This window comes from Cavia porcellus, unplaced genomic scaffold (assembly GCF_034190915.1).
Source record: "Cavia porcellus strain 051 isolate PalLab524CR breed Dunkin Hartley unplaced genomic scaffold, mCavPor4.1 scaffold_22, whole genome shotgun sequence".
Lineage (NCBI taxonomy): Eukaryota > Metazoa > Chordata > Mammalia > Rodentia > Caviidae > Cavia > Cavia porcellus.
Genome location: NW_026947505.1, coordinates 40,196,796 through 40,214,850, shown reverse-complemented (window position 1 = coordinate 40,214,850; position 18,055 = coordinate 40,196,796). Strand labels below are relative to the sequence as shown.

The following is an 18,055-nucleotide window of genomic DNA, read 5'->3' as shown; positions in this document are numbered from 1 at the left end:
CACCTTGTATTATGTTTTCACATTATCTATTATGTCCACTCTTTTGACTTGACCGATTCTGTTCTGTTATGTCACATTTGGTTTTACTCTCTTCCAAAAAAGTAATAAGAACCGTGGGAGCAATGAAACCCAAAATGTGTAATAGTCATTGTACAAAAGAGAGGAAAAGAAAGTGCTCTAAACTATATAACTGCATGTATATTTAAGTGTATAAGATAGAATATGATATCACAGAGTTTTATTGGATCATTGAACAGAACTGTTTGCAGTATCATTGATGGAATGTCCACTTTACAAGCTTTAATTTTGTGACTTGAACAATTATTTCTAAGATGACAATATGTAATCCATTAACTAGTAATTTCCTACTGTTCATTTTTTTCTGCAAATCTGTATAACTTGTACCCTTTCTCTGCTTTTTTTTTCTTTTCTCCTTAAATAAAATTAAAAAAAAAAACTCAAAAAATAAATAAATAAATAAATAAATATGCAGGGGAAAAGAAACCTTCTTACACTATTAATGGAAATGTAAATTAATACAACCACTATACAAATCAAAATGGATGTTATTCAAAATGCTAAAACTAGAAATACCATTTTATCGATTTATGTCACTATTTGGAATATTTCCAAAAAAATTAAAGCAGCATACTACAGTGATACTTGCATACTCGTGTTTATTGCATGTAATTTATAAGAGCTAAGTTATGGGAGCAACCTGAATGACTGTCAACAGATAAACAGATGAAGAAAACATACTTTATAGAAACTGGAATATTATTTAGCCCTAAAGAAGAACAAAATCATGTTATTGGCTGCAAAACATATGACACACAAAAGAAATCAACATAAATGTAACAAAGTCAGACTCAATTAAATCAGCAAACTAAAAATTAGAAGAAATGACAGAAAACTAGAAGGTAGTCTTTGGAATATGATTAAGGTTATCAGAGAGAATGAGGAATAAATGGAGAGGGGAATAATGGAAATTGAAAATAATTAAATATGTTGTATGCATATATTAATATACTAAAATAAACCTTATTCTATATTTTAATACAGTGAGCCCTCAGTGGTGACAAATGGCCTAACACATGAATAACTAAGCTTAAAAAAAGTTTTAGGTTTGAATTACCACCAAAGTCTTCAGCTATGATGCAAATATTGGCAGCTTGTGCAGTTATAAACAAAAATTCACAATGTCAAAAATAAAACATATAGAAGCATAAGGAAGCCCAAGATGTGTGTGTCTGTGGACATGCTGTGATCAGTGCTTTATATAATCACTATGATTACTGCTATAAAAATGGCTCCAGAAAAGTTAGAAAAGAAACTTAGGAAGGAAGGGAGGGTAAAGAAGGCAATCATAACAAACAGAAGATGAAAATTTAGGAAATGTGAGAGTGACATACATGTATCCAATCTTGCTAACACACACAGTATGTTGACATTCAGCATGTTAGATGAGGTTGATAGGTCATTATTCACGTGGATAACCAAAGGCAGATGGTAGGTTTTAACCTGAATCGGTATTTTATGAAAAGGGGCTATAAATGCAGATCTCTTAAAAGATAAGCCATGAAGTGATAATGGTGAGACATTTTGTCCCAGTAAATAGTGGTTTCACAATTTTAAAGCAAAAACCAGGCTTCATGGTGTAAGCAGGCATGGCGACACGGAGAGTGCTGAAGAAGGGCTACCGAGACCTACATGCTCTGCTTCAAAATGATGACACAGCGAAATGACTTTGCTGTCATCAGCTGTCTGCTCGACAAGACAATGTGCAGGAGAACATACATTACCTAGGAAAAGAAGAAAATGCCTGGAAACAAACTTAGGAGAGATAGGCTAATCTTATTGTTATGTCCAATGCAAACAGCTACCTCAACAAAAAACTCTGTGGTTTATCACTCTGAGACCTCTAGAGTGCTCAGAAAACATAATGTCATGAAGAGTTGGCTAGTGGTCACATGCAGATCTAATGAAAAAACCTAGGTAACAAGAATATTTTTTCGTGAGTGGATCAGAACTCATAGGTGTCTCACTGTTAAAAATAACTAGAGGACAAAGGGTTACCATTCAATGCTCTTCTCATGTTAGTGCCCTGATAACCCCACAATATTTGGAAGAAGTATTGGCTGATCAATTTCCTTGACTCTCATTTGAGTTCCTACCACCTAATATCACTCCAGTACTGCAGCATATGGCCAGCAGGTTATAGAGAACTTTCAGAAGCTGCATACCAAGGAACTATTCCTGAAGTGCTTCTAGATTTTGAGGAACTGTTGGAGGAACACTCAGACAAATTGTCTACAAAGTAAATTTAGCAACTTCTTGCTTAGTTGCAAAGAATGGCCACTGAGAAGTGTTCTCAATAGCAGAGAAAGTATGAACAATCAGCACAGCAAATTCCTCCTTCTGAAATAAAGGAAATCTTGAAAAATGTGGACACAAGTAAAACATTTGTAGACAACACCCAGCCAGACAGAGAAAATGTCAATCTCTGCATTCACATGCTTAATGACAATGCCATGTCATACTACAGAACAGTGTTAAAGAAACAACAAAAACAGACAAACCTTAGACTGGTTTGTAGTTCTGAAAGGTTGTAGCCTGGTGAGCCAGAAATAGTTCCTAGTAGACTATGGACTGTCCCAAGGAAAGAAAGGACACCAAAAAGCCAGATTCTAATGTTCTTTTAGGAGTGGACTCTCCTGTGAAGCACTGACCACCTTCCATTTCATCCTTTGTCCCAACAAACCAAAGATGTCAAGTTGAATTTTGAGAATAGTATGAAACTGTGGTTTCCGATAAACTAGGCACATTTTATAACTTTGTGATGAATAGACTCAGAAGATTAGTATTGTTTCTGGTAAACATGCACAGTATACAACCTTTTTTTTTTTTACTATTAAAGGTTAGTTAAGGGGTGTTTTGGGAGGTTTAGAATGCATTATGGGTATTTACATTATTTCTTATGAGCAAATTAGTCTTTACTTAAACTAACTTGAATGACAACCAGCCTTTGTGAACAAATTTAAGTTTGTAAGTGAAGGTTCCATTGTTCATATTAATAAAAATTAAAACAGTGCCTGATTAGAAAGAATATAAGTAAATTTTTTATATCTGAAAAGAGATTTATATTATTTTTTAACCTTCATTTGATATGAAGGAAATTTAAATGTAGTATTTTATTCATGCTTTCAAATTGCACTGCTATGTATCAATAAAATCAGTAAAGACACCAAAACATATTCATAAATTTTAAAAATATGGCCAAATTTGGAAAAATAGTGTTTGGAGTTACAAATCAATTAATGAAACACTTGATCATTCACCTGCCTAAGAATTCAGTGTTTTTTTGTTTTTTTTGTTTTTTTTTTTTTTTTGGTCTTTTCCATTTTTATCGGTACCAGGGATCGAACTCACGACTGCCTGCTTGCAAGGCAGGCGCTTATGCCGCTGAGCTAAATCCCCAGCCCCTGAATACAGTCTTTTTAAATATAACTATACTATGGGACACTTTATTAGACACTATTTTGGCTTTAAAAATAGTAAAATCCATTTCATTTTCTGGTATTTTCAGTACAAACAATAACCAATTACTTACAAAATCAACAAGAGTTAGAATGAATGCTAAGTATATCAGTACTTATCACATCCAAATTGATTTAAAACATAATACTGCAATTCAAAGATGCCAATGCTAAGTTGACCTAATACAATATAATGATCAATTGAGGGAAAATCCTCCTTTGCTATTTTTTTTCTTTTCTTTTTTTTTTTTTATTTAAAGAAAAGGAAACAAAAGAATACATGGAGATTTTTTTAAAAAGGGTAGAAATAATACAATCTTACAGAAAAACAAACGGTAAGAAATTGCTGGTTGATAAGTTACACATTGTCATCTTAGAAATAGCTGTTCATGTTATAGAATTAAAGCATTTAGAATGACATTCATAAAGTGACACTACAAACCCTTCTGCTCTATGATCGAACAAGAGCTCAGTAATATGGTTATCAGTCCTACACATTTGTTTTACTTTTCAAAGAGGGTAAGATTAAACATATCAAAACAGAACATAGCAGTTAAAAAAACAATTTAAAGAAATACAGATTTCGTAGCAAGCCCACTGGAGATCTTCATTGTCTATCTAACTGTCTCTAGTTTCTTACAAGTAGTTGTCCCCATCTTCACCCACCTTATATACTTATTGTATATTATAGAACTAATCAAATCATTGCAGACTTTTTAGGTCCTCAAGTACCAAATTAGGGAAGACAATAGTAACTAAGAACGCATCTCTCATTCTCTTTGTGATAGCTGTCCCCATCTCTACATATGCTGAAACTGAACTCAAGAAACCAGTCCAATGTCATTCTAATCAGCAAACATTAGTATTGCTAGAATTTCTCTCATAATGCTACTAAATTAGCCTCGGGTTTCTTAGCGTCTCTTCCTCAGAGTATCTGTTCATTATATCTTACATTATATAATCTTCCCGTAAATAATTAAAAAGAAAAAAAACCCATGTGTGAATTTCTACATATATATCTATCCTCTCTGTGTTATAGGGAATACCAAGTCATAGCAAGACAGCAAAACAATTTCCTAGAAAAACATGCAATGGATAAAACATATAAGACCACAATAGAGATGATCTTCCATAGTTACTCTGTTTCCTCTTGTTTTTCTCAATAGATTTGACCACCACACTGGCTTATTATAGTTAAATATAGTATCACCTATTTTTATAAAAACTTAACTTTGACAGCATTGTAGGATTTGGAAGCTGTTACTAATTAATACCAGTATGGATATTCTTTACATCTTGTCATCCTCAGAGTAGTTGCCTCTACTTTTAGGGTTGATACTAACAAGCATACCAATTTCAAATAAAATCAGCCATGGCCAACCCATAGTCTTATGATTCAGATTAAATTAAGATCAGTCATAGTAAGACAACGTAAGTATTATAGGATTTCAGTTTAAGTTAATAGGAAATTAAGGATAGTTACCATGGTATAACCTGCTATTTTTGGGTCAAGATGTCTGTGCCCTCAAATCTGACATGAGTGGACAGACCAGTATATATTAAATTCAAACTAAATATGTCCATAAGATTACTATGTCTTTTAAATCCTTATACACCATTAACAATGACCTCTGCCTTTATCTTTTTTTTTATAGAGTTTCAGCACTGTCTATACTAAAGACTATAGCTTACCGTCTTTGCCTCACGTCTGCTATTCCACTTTTCTACTATATTTTGTCCACCTTATTCCCTCATTCCACTGTCTGCCCCGTTCACTGAGGCCTCTCTGCCACTGTTGCTGGAATCCTGGTATCTCTTCCTCTCTTTCTCTGTAATGTCCTTCAGCGCTCTCTGTAGGGTTGGATTGGTGGCCATGAACTCCCACAGTTCCTCCTTGTCTTGAAAATATCTTATTTCTCCATTAATTTTGAGAGAGAGTTTTGATGGGTATATGAGCTTCGGTTGCATATCATTTTCTTTCAGGACTTGGAATATTTCTCCCCACTCCCTTCTTGACTTAAGAGTTTGTGTTGATAGGTCTGCTGTTATTTTGATAGTTTTCCCGTTGTAGGTAATCTGCATCTTTTCTTTGGCTGCTTTTAATATTCTGTTCTTTTGGTGGATTTCTGGAATCTTGATTATTATATGTCTAGGCATAGATCTGTTTTGGTTGTAGGTAGCTGGTGTTCTGTATGCCTCTTTTATCTGGATATCATTTCTTTTTGCTATATATGGGAAATTTTGCTTTAATATATCTGTGAATATTCTTTGTATTTCATTTTTGGTTGCTCCTGCTTCCTCACTCACATTCTTTATTCTTAAGTTATGTATCTTTTTGTCATCTTCTAGTTTTTGAATTGCTTCATTCTGGTTCCTTATTATTTTTAAGAGGCTTTTTCTTTCACGATCATATGCCATAAATCTCTCTTCAAGTTTCAGTAGGCTGTCTTTAGTTTCTGTCAAGGCATTTTGCCAGTGTTCAATGGAGTTTTTAGTTTCCTGGTATTCTCTTTGGATTTGTTTCATGCATTCTAAGTTATGTTTAAATTCTTCTTCAGAAGTTTCTCTTTCTTTTCTGATTTCCTCAGTTCTTCCATCTGTGTTCTCTTGGGCGGGGCTTGTCATTTCTTTAATTAATCTCTATATCTTGTCTCACTTGAATCAGGAATACAGCTTTAAATTCTTCTATGAGATCATGTAGGTACTTTTTAATTTTGGCTGATGCTGTGTCGAGCAATGGATAGTTACTGTGCTTGTTCTCTTCGGTGTTTACTTCTCCTGGGCTTATTTTCTCATGTTGGGCAGCTGGAGATTTTTTAAAATTTTTATCTCTTGTCATGTTTCTGGTTTCTTTCAGACTGTCCTGGGGTTCTCTGGCCCTCTCCGAATTGCTTAGGGCCTTTCAGAAGCGTGCTGACTTGGGTTTTTGCTGTCCTCCCCAATTTGCTGTTATCTGGGGTAGGCTGGGATGCAGGGGCGGTACAGGCTAGTCTCCAGCCTCTGTGCCAGTCAGTCCGTAAATTAGACTGTACTTTCTGGATGTCACTGAGTTGTGACTATTTTGTATCTGCTTATTGGGCCCCAAGCAGAGGCTTGGCTTAGCCCCAGTTATCTCCTGCCAGTTCTCTTTGTACCAGAAGCAGCTGATTAATGTCACTATGGCACAGGGTCCTGCCCAAATCCCAGCTGTTCTCTTCCAGACCTCTCTGTGACAGGAGCACCAGCACAGCAGAACTGCCCAAATTGAAGATGTCTCCCACCAGTTCTCTGTATGAGGCTGAAGCCAACACGTACTCAGGCTCTGCCCAATTTCAAGATGCCTTCCACTAGCCCTCCCTACAGGGGGCTCAGTGACGCCACTGAGCTGTAGGTTCTGCCCAACTGTAAAATGGCTGCCACCAGACTCTGTGTTATTGATGTCCCCGGGGTGGCAGAAACTGCCCTGTTCCAAGATGTTCTCTGGCCAACCCCAGCAGCCGCAGGGTCCCCAGTACTCACCAAGGTCCACGCCGCCCACCTTTCCCGCGCTCCCAGCACAGCGCGATCGGTCAGAAATCCACACAGCGTGCACTCCCAGTACAGCACAGAACGGTCAGAAATCCACGCAGCGCATGGTATAGTGCAGAATGGTCAGAAATCCGCGCTGCTTGCACTCCCGGTACGGCATGGGGCCACAATCCGCGCTGCGTGCACTCCCGGCACAGTGTGGAACCCTCCTTTGCTATTCATTTACATCATCTCAGACACTCCCCAACACATATCCATCCCAGATCTTCTCTGTTAGTTCCTTCTTGATAATGCTGGAACATCTATCCCATATAGCAGTGATGGCAAACCTCTTAAAGCTTTCAGTGATACACACAGCCCAGTGTGGCACACATGCCACAGGTTCACCACCACGGCTCTAGACTGTTACATTTTTGATCACTGTAATCAGTTAATTTATGAAATGTATGCTCTACATACAACTGGCTACTAAATATCTTTTTGTATGTAGTACAAAATATTGCTATAAACTAAGTGAATACAGAAAAATCTATCAAGCACAAAAGATGAGAGAGTGTATATTGTCTTATTTCTAAATTAAGATTTAGAATATTTTCTTCCCTGGACACAAATTTTCTCTTTACTGAGCTATTGCTAGTAAATTACTTACTCAATATTGTCATTCAAACTTATAAATGGAAAGAAATGTCTAAGGCTCTTAGCACAAAAAGAAGATTAAAAGTGTCAGAATTACTCTGATACAATGACTTTAGCAGAGCAAATCTTTTAAAACAGTTCAAATACTATAAGCATTTTACAAATGAGCTTTAAATATCCTTAATCCAAATTGTTCTCAACATTTGAATACCTACCAAACTACTATTTGCTCCCTGAATATAAACATTCATGCTGGACTAAGAGAGAAAAAACTAGGGCAAGTTCATGATTAATATTGTTTCCAGTTTGCAATATCCAGCCCTATTTAAGCAAAGATTTAATGAACTCTGTTGTAATAATTTAAATAGGAATTGATTTCATTTTTTGCAATCTCACTGCCTTTTCCATCAAAATTGTCACAATCACTCAAATTTTCTATTCATTATCTCTTTCTATCTACACACATATCACAATGGAAAAGTATATCATTAAATTCATCATGTTTTCGAAAACTGTAAGTAGCATATGAAATCTTTCTTCTCTGTAAAGAATTACCACTATAACAGGGAATATTCTAGTGAGTAGAGAAAATAATAGATGGTTCAGATGTATCTTTTTAGATTACAGCCACATTTAAATTTCACTGTATATTCTTTTTGCCCCCCTGGATAATCTTAAATATTTTGACATGGTTAATTAAAACTTTTGTAAAAATTTAAATGTGTATTCTTCATGATTACATCATTTGGATTTTTAAAAGGAGATTGTACAGCTTAAATAGATATTAACTTCTCATAAGACATTAAAACAAAGTTTTTTGAAAAACTGTATTCTTAATCTATGTATACATATATTCATCCTCTAGAAAATTCATATACTTACATTATAGTTGCTAATCAAATACTTTCAGTTTGAGGAATTTTTTTTTGTCTTTTTCAGACAGTTTCACTATGCAGTTGAGGCTGGCCTTTAACACTTTGTAGCCCAGGCTAGCCTTGAACTAGCAGCAGTCCTCCTGCCTCAGCCTCCCAAATGCTGAGATTACAGGTATGCACCACCATGAAAGGAATATTTTTAAGTATACAATAAAACATGATTTAAAGTATAAAAAGTACAACATACTTAAAACAATATTAATAAAATTTAAATCACTTGTATGTTAGAGTAAGTAAGCAGAGAAAAGATTTTACCATCTTATTTTGACTCAGTATTAATTTTTTTCAAATCATAGGAGCTTTAGTGAAATGGAGTATCAAATCTTAACTTTATATTTAACAATTAGTGAAATTATCAAGATTTTTACTTTTCTATTTAGTTTCAAGTTCATGCTTATAATCCTAATCCTAATAATTTAAATAAGATTCATCAGTGCTAGAATATTAATGCTTGTATAATAAACTATAATTTGATTTTGATGATTTTAGCCAATGGTAAATATAGCAATGGTTTTTAGTCTGTATCAGAGATGGCAAACCTATAGCATTTATGTCACAGTAGGTTGTTTTTATCATTGAAAGCTCCAAACAGTCCATCACAGTTTGTCTATACCATCAGAATGAAGCTTTTGCTCTTCATTGTAGGCTGTTTCTATCCAAGCACAATACTTAGCCTGAGAGGTATTAGGGAAGTACAGCTCAAGAGCATCATGGGGTTTTTCTCTGATATTCTTAAGTTTAATAATTAACCAGAAATACTGTATGTGGTAAAATGTTCCTTCTCCCATGACATTACCAATTCAAGCATTTGATCAGTAAAAGTCACCAATGTTTAATACCGTGATGACCTAATTTTGGACTAAAATACAAAAGTCACATGGAATTTCAATTGAATTATACAGTCATGGGAAAGTAAATAATTTGTCCTTTAACTTTAACCATTCCAGAAAATAAACTCAATATTTATCCCTCCTCAAACTTTATTTCCTCCTCTATTTTCTGTTGATTTTGTTACAAGATTTACAGCTTTGGAATAATCCCTTTTGCACTTAATATAGTCAGATCCAAAACACTCTGGAAAATTCCTGTAGTCCAACTTTAGCCCTCACCTTTAGGTAGATTTTTATTTACCTATATTGAGTGCACTGAAAATGAACAGGAAAATAATCCAGAGTTTATTAACACAGGAAAGACGCATGATGATGAAAGCACTGGTCAGGAAGTGGAGTTAACCGGGAGGTCAAGTGGAACTTGCTGTTTAGACCTTCAGATGTAAGGAGGTTGTTATGGATTGTGCCTAGGAGCTCCCCAAAGACTCATGCAGTCACAGGTGGGGCTTTTATAAAGGTAGCTGAATCTAGAAGGTGTATGTGGGGATTGGTTCATGGTGTAATGCTAGAATTAAGGGTAATAAGATTAGGAATAGCTGATTATTAAATCAATCCGCTGACTGGTTTGGCCCCTGCCCTAAACCTGGTGGCTTAGATAGATTATAAAGAGGTAGAAAGAAGTTGCTAAAGCCCCTTGCTTGTTTTGCTACCTTCTGCCTGTGAAGAACTATTTCTCTTCTGTGATGCCTCCCTGCTTTGCCATTCTGTCTTGGAGCCAGCCAATTAAGACTGAAAGCTTTACAACCTGTGAGCTAAATAAACCTTTCTTCTTTTAACTTCAGGTATTGGGTGTTTTGTACTAGCAAGAGAAAAATAACCAAGATGGGTGAAGTTCATAGAAGAAATCATGGCAAATAAAAATAGTATAAAAGAAGCCAAAAAGAAAATCTACTAGATAATGCAATAGATTTTTTTACAAAGTCAAAAACTTAAAGAGGTTTAAATGTATCAGAATGCAAGGGAAGAGTATGACTCATATTAATGTGGAATGAGTGCCAATAGTTATATTTCAAAGCAAATTCAAGAACATTCCTTATGTTGGTACCCTGGAGGAGTAGCTTAAACTTTCTGTGCCCCAAATACACCTCAGCTACAAAATGGAAATGTTATATGCGATGGTAATTTTGAGGATTCAATGAAAAATATAAATGCATGTAAAGCACTAAAGTTACATGATTTATGAATTAAAAAATCATTTTACTTCTAAAATTTATTTCTCTAACAAGTAGTTAAATTACGACCTTGGATACTTTTAATCTATGTATTTTATGTTATGATGCATCTAAGGTAGGGATCTAGAGGTCTATAATCAATAAATGTTCAACAAGTATCTGGGACTGTACTTGTAAATTATTTGCTTTTTATTGGCAAAGGGAAAAATATTCTTCTCATTTAGAGGAATCATTTATTTATTCTAAGCCTTAGAATTACTTGAGAATTACTGTGGATGACTTTATAGCAATAGTCTTCTTCAAAGGTTAGTAGTGACCTGTCATAATACAAACATTCTGAATTCTATAAAATATAATTCCAGTATCTCAGTTTAGAGAGAGCAACTTAATTGAGCACATATATATCAATAATTTTCTTTTCTTGAGCTATTTTAATTTTTTGTGAGTTCTTTTCAAAGTCAGATGAAATTGATGAATTGTCCTAGTTACATACAATTCATTCACAATAAACTGTGGAGTCCAGTGATTTATAGGGTTGTTAGTTAAAAGAAGTAAGTTCACATTGTCAAAGAATAAGCTACTTTACATACTACATTGAAAATTTTGAAATTTTTAGTAAAACAAGATGTCTTTACATAAACAGTATAATCAATTTATGATGGTTTCTGTGTGCTCCAAAGACAAGGTTATAATAAGCTTCAATTGAAGCATACACATGATGTACATCGGCCCCTGCCTTCTCAATGAGAAACATCACCTATTCTTCATGATGGATGCAGAATGACAGATAAAATGAAAATGAGTCACTTTCTCCAGAAAATTCCAGTAACAAAATTTTCAATACACTCTAAAGGTAAGAACAGAGCCAAGAGAGAAATGGAGTGCCATCTACTTCGAGCAAAAATGAACCCTCCATTGGAAGACCTGACCTCAGCCTGGGTCTGTCTGATAAGTCCTGCCTCTGTCACCTGCAACTATTTAAAATCACCTGCCATAACTTGGGTGATCTTCTTTTGTGATGTAGTCTCTCTCTAAAATAGGACTGATGATAAATCCTATCAGCTCTCTGCTCCTTAGACCCATTTTAGACATCTTGCTTTGTGGCCCCAGTTCACTCAGCATTAAGGAATCAGTCTTCTTCCTAAAGTACTTGCCAAAGATGGCTGCTTGGTTCACTGCCTCACCAAGGGAAGGCTTTGCCCACTTTCTACCTACTTAAGGAGTCTTGACCTCACCAAAATCAGAAACACCTCATCTGCCTGTGTTCCCTCCAAGGTTTGCCTTAAGTTTCTCCTTAGCACTTATCATCAATATTCAGTATGCTATATATTCAGCTTATTTTATGCTTATTTTTTCCATCTTTGCCTGAATGCAAGCTATGTGACTCAAAGATTTTGTTTAATTATGTGTTTTCAAGACCTAGAATACTGTCAGATATGTAGTAAATGCTTAAGAAATATCCATGGAATACATGGATGAATGAACCTTTCCCACAGGTGTAGTAATACTCAAATGTCACAGATACAATTTACTAAACTATAATATACATCATTCATTATTTTATAATTATTTCAACATTTTGTTGAAGCAATGAAATGTAAATTATAATTACACTGGAAGTCAGTAAAATAAATTAAAATGCATTAAAAGAACTGGTAACATTGGAAGTGAAAATAAAATAGAAAACAACTGAAGGCTTAAAAATGTGTCATACAAAAAAAATGTATCAAACATGATTACTCCAGATTTGTCCACTAAACAAGAGCTTTGGTCTCTGGACAACAGCAATAAAAATTCAACCCACTGCCTAGTGTAGTTACAGATAGCCAGCTTGGGAAAAGAGTAAATTTAAAGATCTGCATAAAGAATAACATATCTGGAGACAAACAGGAGGAGAACAAAGAGAAAGCTCTGGAGAATTAAATACTACCAATGAGGAAACGCCCTTCCAATATTAGATTTTCAGATACTGTTGACTTAAGCAATAAAAAGTACATCAGAGTGTATACCCTACTGATGAATGGCACACAGCTAATAGTCCCGAGGTTGCCCTTTCAGTCACATTGTAAGACTGGTCATTCCCTAAGTAGGACACAATGAAATGAAACTTGTATACCATTAAGTACTGAGGGAATAATCTGTTCAGGTTTGAGATTTTCTTAGGGAAGAAACAAATAATGAACTAAAAAACAAAGCCCAAAACACAAATGAGCAAAATTTACTCTGCACAACAAACTTGTATTTGCTTATATTGAATATGTATTATCTGTTTTGCAGAAAGGAGGAGGAACAAATTAAATACATATAGATCAGATGATTGGTCTCTACCTGGAATGTCAACTTTGGTTCAAATAACACAGTTTCCAGCAAAGCTGCACATTATGTCAGATCTAAAAATGAGGTAAAACTTAGCTGAGTGAACCACAGCTTGGAGAAAGATGGCTAAACAGGATGTATAGTAATATACATTTATGATACAGCTAACTACACATTTAAGATTTTTATAGAACACTTTGTGAAGTATGTAAAAAAACTTTTTACCAAATGAAATCTAAAGTAATTGTTTTTCAACAAAATAAGATAATTTTAAAAGGTTAATAAAATTTATCTAAATGAAAATAAACTTATGTTACAAATACACATTTTTGGTTCTTTGGTAAATAAAATTAACAAAAATTATTAAAATTACCAGGATATAGGTTCCTAGTTTCTTTAATTAGAATCAGTTCTAAAATAAATAATTGAGTAAAACAAACTATACATAAAGTAGAATTCACTCATTGTGGGTAGTGAAAACTGATCTGTTCAAAGAACTAAATATTAAATTTAACAAAGAACCAAACTGTTAAAATACATGGAGATAGTCTAAGCGTATCTAAATTATTGAGGTAGGATCTTGCTGTGTAGTCTGGGGTGGCCTTGCACTGACTGTGCAACCCAATCTGGCCTGAAACACAAAATTTCCTTCCTCAGGCTCCCAAATGCTGGGATTACAAGCATGTGCCACAACACCCAACTCCTGTGTTTGGATTTTTAAAAGGAGGGAAAGGAAATTAAGGGAGAAGGCAATATAACAAAGACACTTTTGCCACACTTCACACATACATTCATCCATTATAATATCACAGCCAGCTCAGAAACAGATTAAGACATTAAAGTTAACCAGCTTGCTTGTGGTCACGTGGACAAGTAACAGTGGCTACTTCTACTGAATTCAAATCGTGGCTCCTTCTACCAAGTGTTCACAGAAGCATACCCCACAGAGAAAACGTGATCTTCATAAACAACAAACTGAATTTAGTATTTATTCAAATAATTGAAACAGGAAGTCTGAACAAGGCAAGACTCAAGACGAATTACAACAATGAAGATGGGGAAGAGAAAAACATGAGGAATATGTTCCTAATGCACAGAAAGTAGTCAACAGAGCTCACTTGAGCTGGCAAGTAGATAACATTTCTATTTAGAGAATACTTTAATTTGTCATTGAAAGTTAGTGTTGACCATTTATGTGTAAAGTTTAAATGTCATGTAAACAATAGCAATATACTAAGGAGACTGGAAGCTAAAATAATCTAGTTTTAATAATTTAATTTTAATTAATTAGTTTTTATTAAGAGATGATATCATAAGGGAATAAAATAACTAAGAAGAGAGTGAGAACTTCCTATTCAGTGTTTAAAAGTACATTTTTCTAGCTGAGCATGTTGGCACATGCCAGTAATCTGAGGACTTGGGAGGCTGAGGCAGGAGTATCACCATGAATTAGAGGCCAACCTACACCACAAGGAAATCCTGCCAATAAATAATTAAATGAATAGATAAAAATAAAAGTACATTTATAATGATCGGCTTCATTCCTAGTTGATGAAAATAAAATTTGTATTTAGAAACATATATGGAATACAATTGTTCGTTACATTTAAAATATCCTTATGCTTGGAGGAAACTAAAACAGTGTGGGCACATACTCTAAATGTTCTTTTTTTCCAGCTCTGCACTTTCCAACACGGCTATTATAATGAAACACATAATATATTTTGATAGATCTTAACTTTCATTCATTATGTTTCTTGATTGCAGAATGATAATACAAATAACAAGACTGCATACAGAAGGAAGGGAAGGTTTTCCTGGAGAGGACAGTGGGGTGGAGAAAAACTATCTCCATTCGCATTGCCTGAGAGATATTTGGGTGACAATATCCAATAGGCAGAAGATACTCAACTCAGATTTAGAAGACAAACTGGCTAGATGCAAAGAATTTTAGTTTACTGCCTCACCTACAACACACAAAGATATACTGACATCATAACTATTGTCATAAAGCAGTGGAGCCCAGTAAAAAATACAAAGGAGGCTTCCTTCCCCACCCCCATCCCCGCCACGCGAGGCTGCAGCTCAGGTGAAGCTGCAGAGCTGCCTTGACCCTGACTCCTTGGCTTCCTGGGTCAGAAATCTTTAAAGCAGTAGGTGGTTCCTGTCTTACAAGATGCCTGATTTCCTCAGGATAGAGAGATTGAAGAATGTCCTGATTCCACTGAGAAAGGGCCTCCTTAGGAAAAAGACAAAAAAAAAAAAAAAAAAAAAAAATGTCATCAGGCACACAGATGCTAACAATAACATCCAAAGATACAGATATGTGGAAAATAAAAGTAACAGAGAAACAGATGGAGGATACTTATCAGGAAACCAAAAGGAAAATGTTACCTAGCAGTTCCAGTCAGATGTGTAGTGATGGCTTTGATGAAGAAAGTCAAAGAGAATATTAAAGGCCAAAAAATGAAATTTCTGGAAACAGGAAGAAGATTTTCTTAAGGCTAAATTCTGGAACAAGAAGTTATATGATTATGAAGCTAACATGCCAGACAGATGGGTCACAGTGGTTTTATAAGGAGTTATATCCTGAAGAATTTGAAACAGACACTGATCAGAAAGATATTACCAATGGGAAGAAAACATCTCAGATAAAATCATCTACCCATGAATCCCACTAGCAAAAGAAATCAAAGAATATCACAAAGCAGAAAAAAGTTCAGACAAAAAAAACAGAATAAAGGAAGAAAAGAAGCCACAGATATAACAGCAGATTCCTCAAGCAAGTTCTCAGAAGAAACCAGTGCTTCTAGTACCAGCAAAAGGAAGCGGGCTGCGCATTTAGCTCAGTGGCATAAGTGCCTGCCTCGAAAGCAGGCAGTGTGAGTTCAACCCCTGGTACTGATAAAAAGGAAAAAGACCAAAAAAAAAAAAAAAAAGCAAACAACCACATAAGCACAAGAAAAAAAATCCAGAAAAGGGTCTCTCAAAAAACTAGTTTTATTTGTAGGGCCAGAAAGTCACACTTGGCAGTCACATGATTCAGCATCTAGTAGTTCTAAAGAAAGTGAGGAAAGAGACAGTAAGAAAACCAAAAGGAAACAGAAAGAGAAAAAGTTTATGTCCTTACTGTAGCTAATAATGAAGCACAAAAAAGGACAAACAATGCACAAACTGGAAAGAGGCTACAAATGGATGATCTGCTGAGAGCTCATAGGATGACTAAATGGGAAAGAAACATTCTTGTTTCCCATTGGACTCGAGATTTACAGCTCGTGCACCTAGGGGTTTCCGCTAGTGACTCCCTCGGCATGGAGTCTGAGGTCAGGGCTGTTTTGTGCCAAGGAGTGTTGACAGACTCCTTGTCTATTTTGGCCTGTTAAATTGATACCCTTTTCTTGTTAATAGAGAATCTGGTGTTTTGTTATGTCGTTTTCTTGAAGGGGTTTTTTTTTTTTGGTTTTTTTTTTTTTTTTTTTTTTTTTTTTGTTTTTTGCAGTTAATCACATTTAGTGTAATTACTTATATAGCCAATTAAAGGACCCAGAAAGTAAATTCCAGTATTGACCTGGATACACCTATTGGAATGCTGAATTGGGAGGAATTAAGGGCTGGGGTCAAGAGGTGGATTACAAGGAGACACTGTATTGCTGTCATTTATATAGTAGGTGTCAAAACTAACTTGTCTTAAGCCTTGGTGCTTTGATCCGTCTGTGTTTTGATCCCACAGCTGTGGTCTAGTTTACTTAATGAGGACCTGGGCATAAGAAGAAACTTCCCTTTCACAGTAACATCAACAGATAACTGATAAAAGGGACTAGGGCTTTCTCAATTTCTCTATAGCCCCAACAACTGGTGATTGGATAGTAAATAGTTTTATAGTTTCATTGTGGAATTGCCTAAATGGATTTGTATTTTAAATTTTCTTCAGTTGTTGGAAGTGATATCTATTAAATGGGGAGAATTAGGAGTTAGTTATGCTAATTATGTTCTGAAAGAGATTCAGAGCAATAGCCATCTAAATGTTTTTTTTTTTCTTTCTTTCTTTCTTTTTGGGAAGGGAGCAGTATTGGGGATTGACTCAAGGCCTTACATAATACTAGACGAGAGATCTACCCCTGAGGTACACTCACCCTTGTTGTCCTCTCCCCCATTTCTAATTCTATTTATTCATTTTATATTCTTCCTGAAACTAAGTTGAATCAACTCCAAAAAGAATCAAACGTCTCAGGAACATACCCACTTTTTCTAGTATGCTTCTGGATTAAAGTACGGAGCAGAGACCACAACTTTTGTCTTTGTTATACTGTGATTCTCACTATGTTAATTCTCAAGAAACCAAAATATTACCAAAAGAAGGCTGGCAGAACACAAGTGAATTTTTCATTATGGAAAAGAATATCAAGTGACATAGTTGTTTTTTTCCTGGTTGTCAACTTCCTGAGCTGAGTAAAAAGCTTAGAAATTGGTATTTTTGGTCTTGATTCTTCCACTAATTAGTAGAGTTCTAGAGCAGGTTAAATTAGCCTTCTTTGGCCTTAATTTCCTCATGTGTAGTAAGAAATATTTGATGGTAGTATGACAGTTTTAAATCACCAGCAATAGAATGTGATGACATTCCATGAAATGGTATTATTCTAAATTAGTTCTGTGGAACAGACTTCTAATAAAGTGCTCAGTTTTAAATGGTGTGGCTGGTTAGAGGTCCTTTTCCCTTCATCATGAGCAGGTACTACCTTTTGGGATATTTGTGATATTAATACGTTGGTAATCAATTGTCAATATGTTTTTAGTGTATATTTTTATCCTTAGGATAAGTGAAAGCCTGCAGTGGCAAGAAGAGTCTATACTTCCTCTTAAATCTTTGTTGAAATTTTTGTTGAAACCTTTGTTGAAATTTTACCATTTTTTACCATTGTTTTATGCTATACAAGTACTAATTCTTAAGCGCATATCCAGGAAAGTCGGCCAGAGGAATAAGGTACTTCCAGGAAGGTGGCTCTCTTTGGGTCTTTATCTTTCCCTCCTCCATTACCAACAGGCTTATTATCTCCTTCTCAGGG

The 18,055-nt window shown here is 35.1% G+C and overlaps 1 protein-coding gene and 1 pseudogene across 4 annotated transcripts in view; one reads left to right on the top strand and one right to left on the bottom strand.

Annotated features, from left to right (window-relative positions):
- Prkn (parkin RBR E3 ubiquitin protein ligase) overlaps window positions 1-18,055 on the bottom strand; it is a 1,262,552-nt gene that overhangs the window by 1,078,917 nt on the left and 165,580 nt on the right. The gene's annotated exons all lie outside the window — the stretch shown is intronic.
- LOC100724276 (uncharacterized protein NKAPD1-like) lies at window positions 15,006-16,218 on the top strand (annotated as a pseudogene).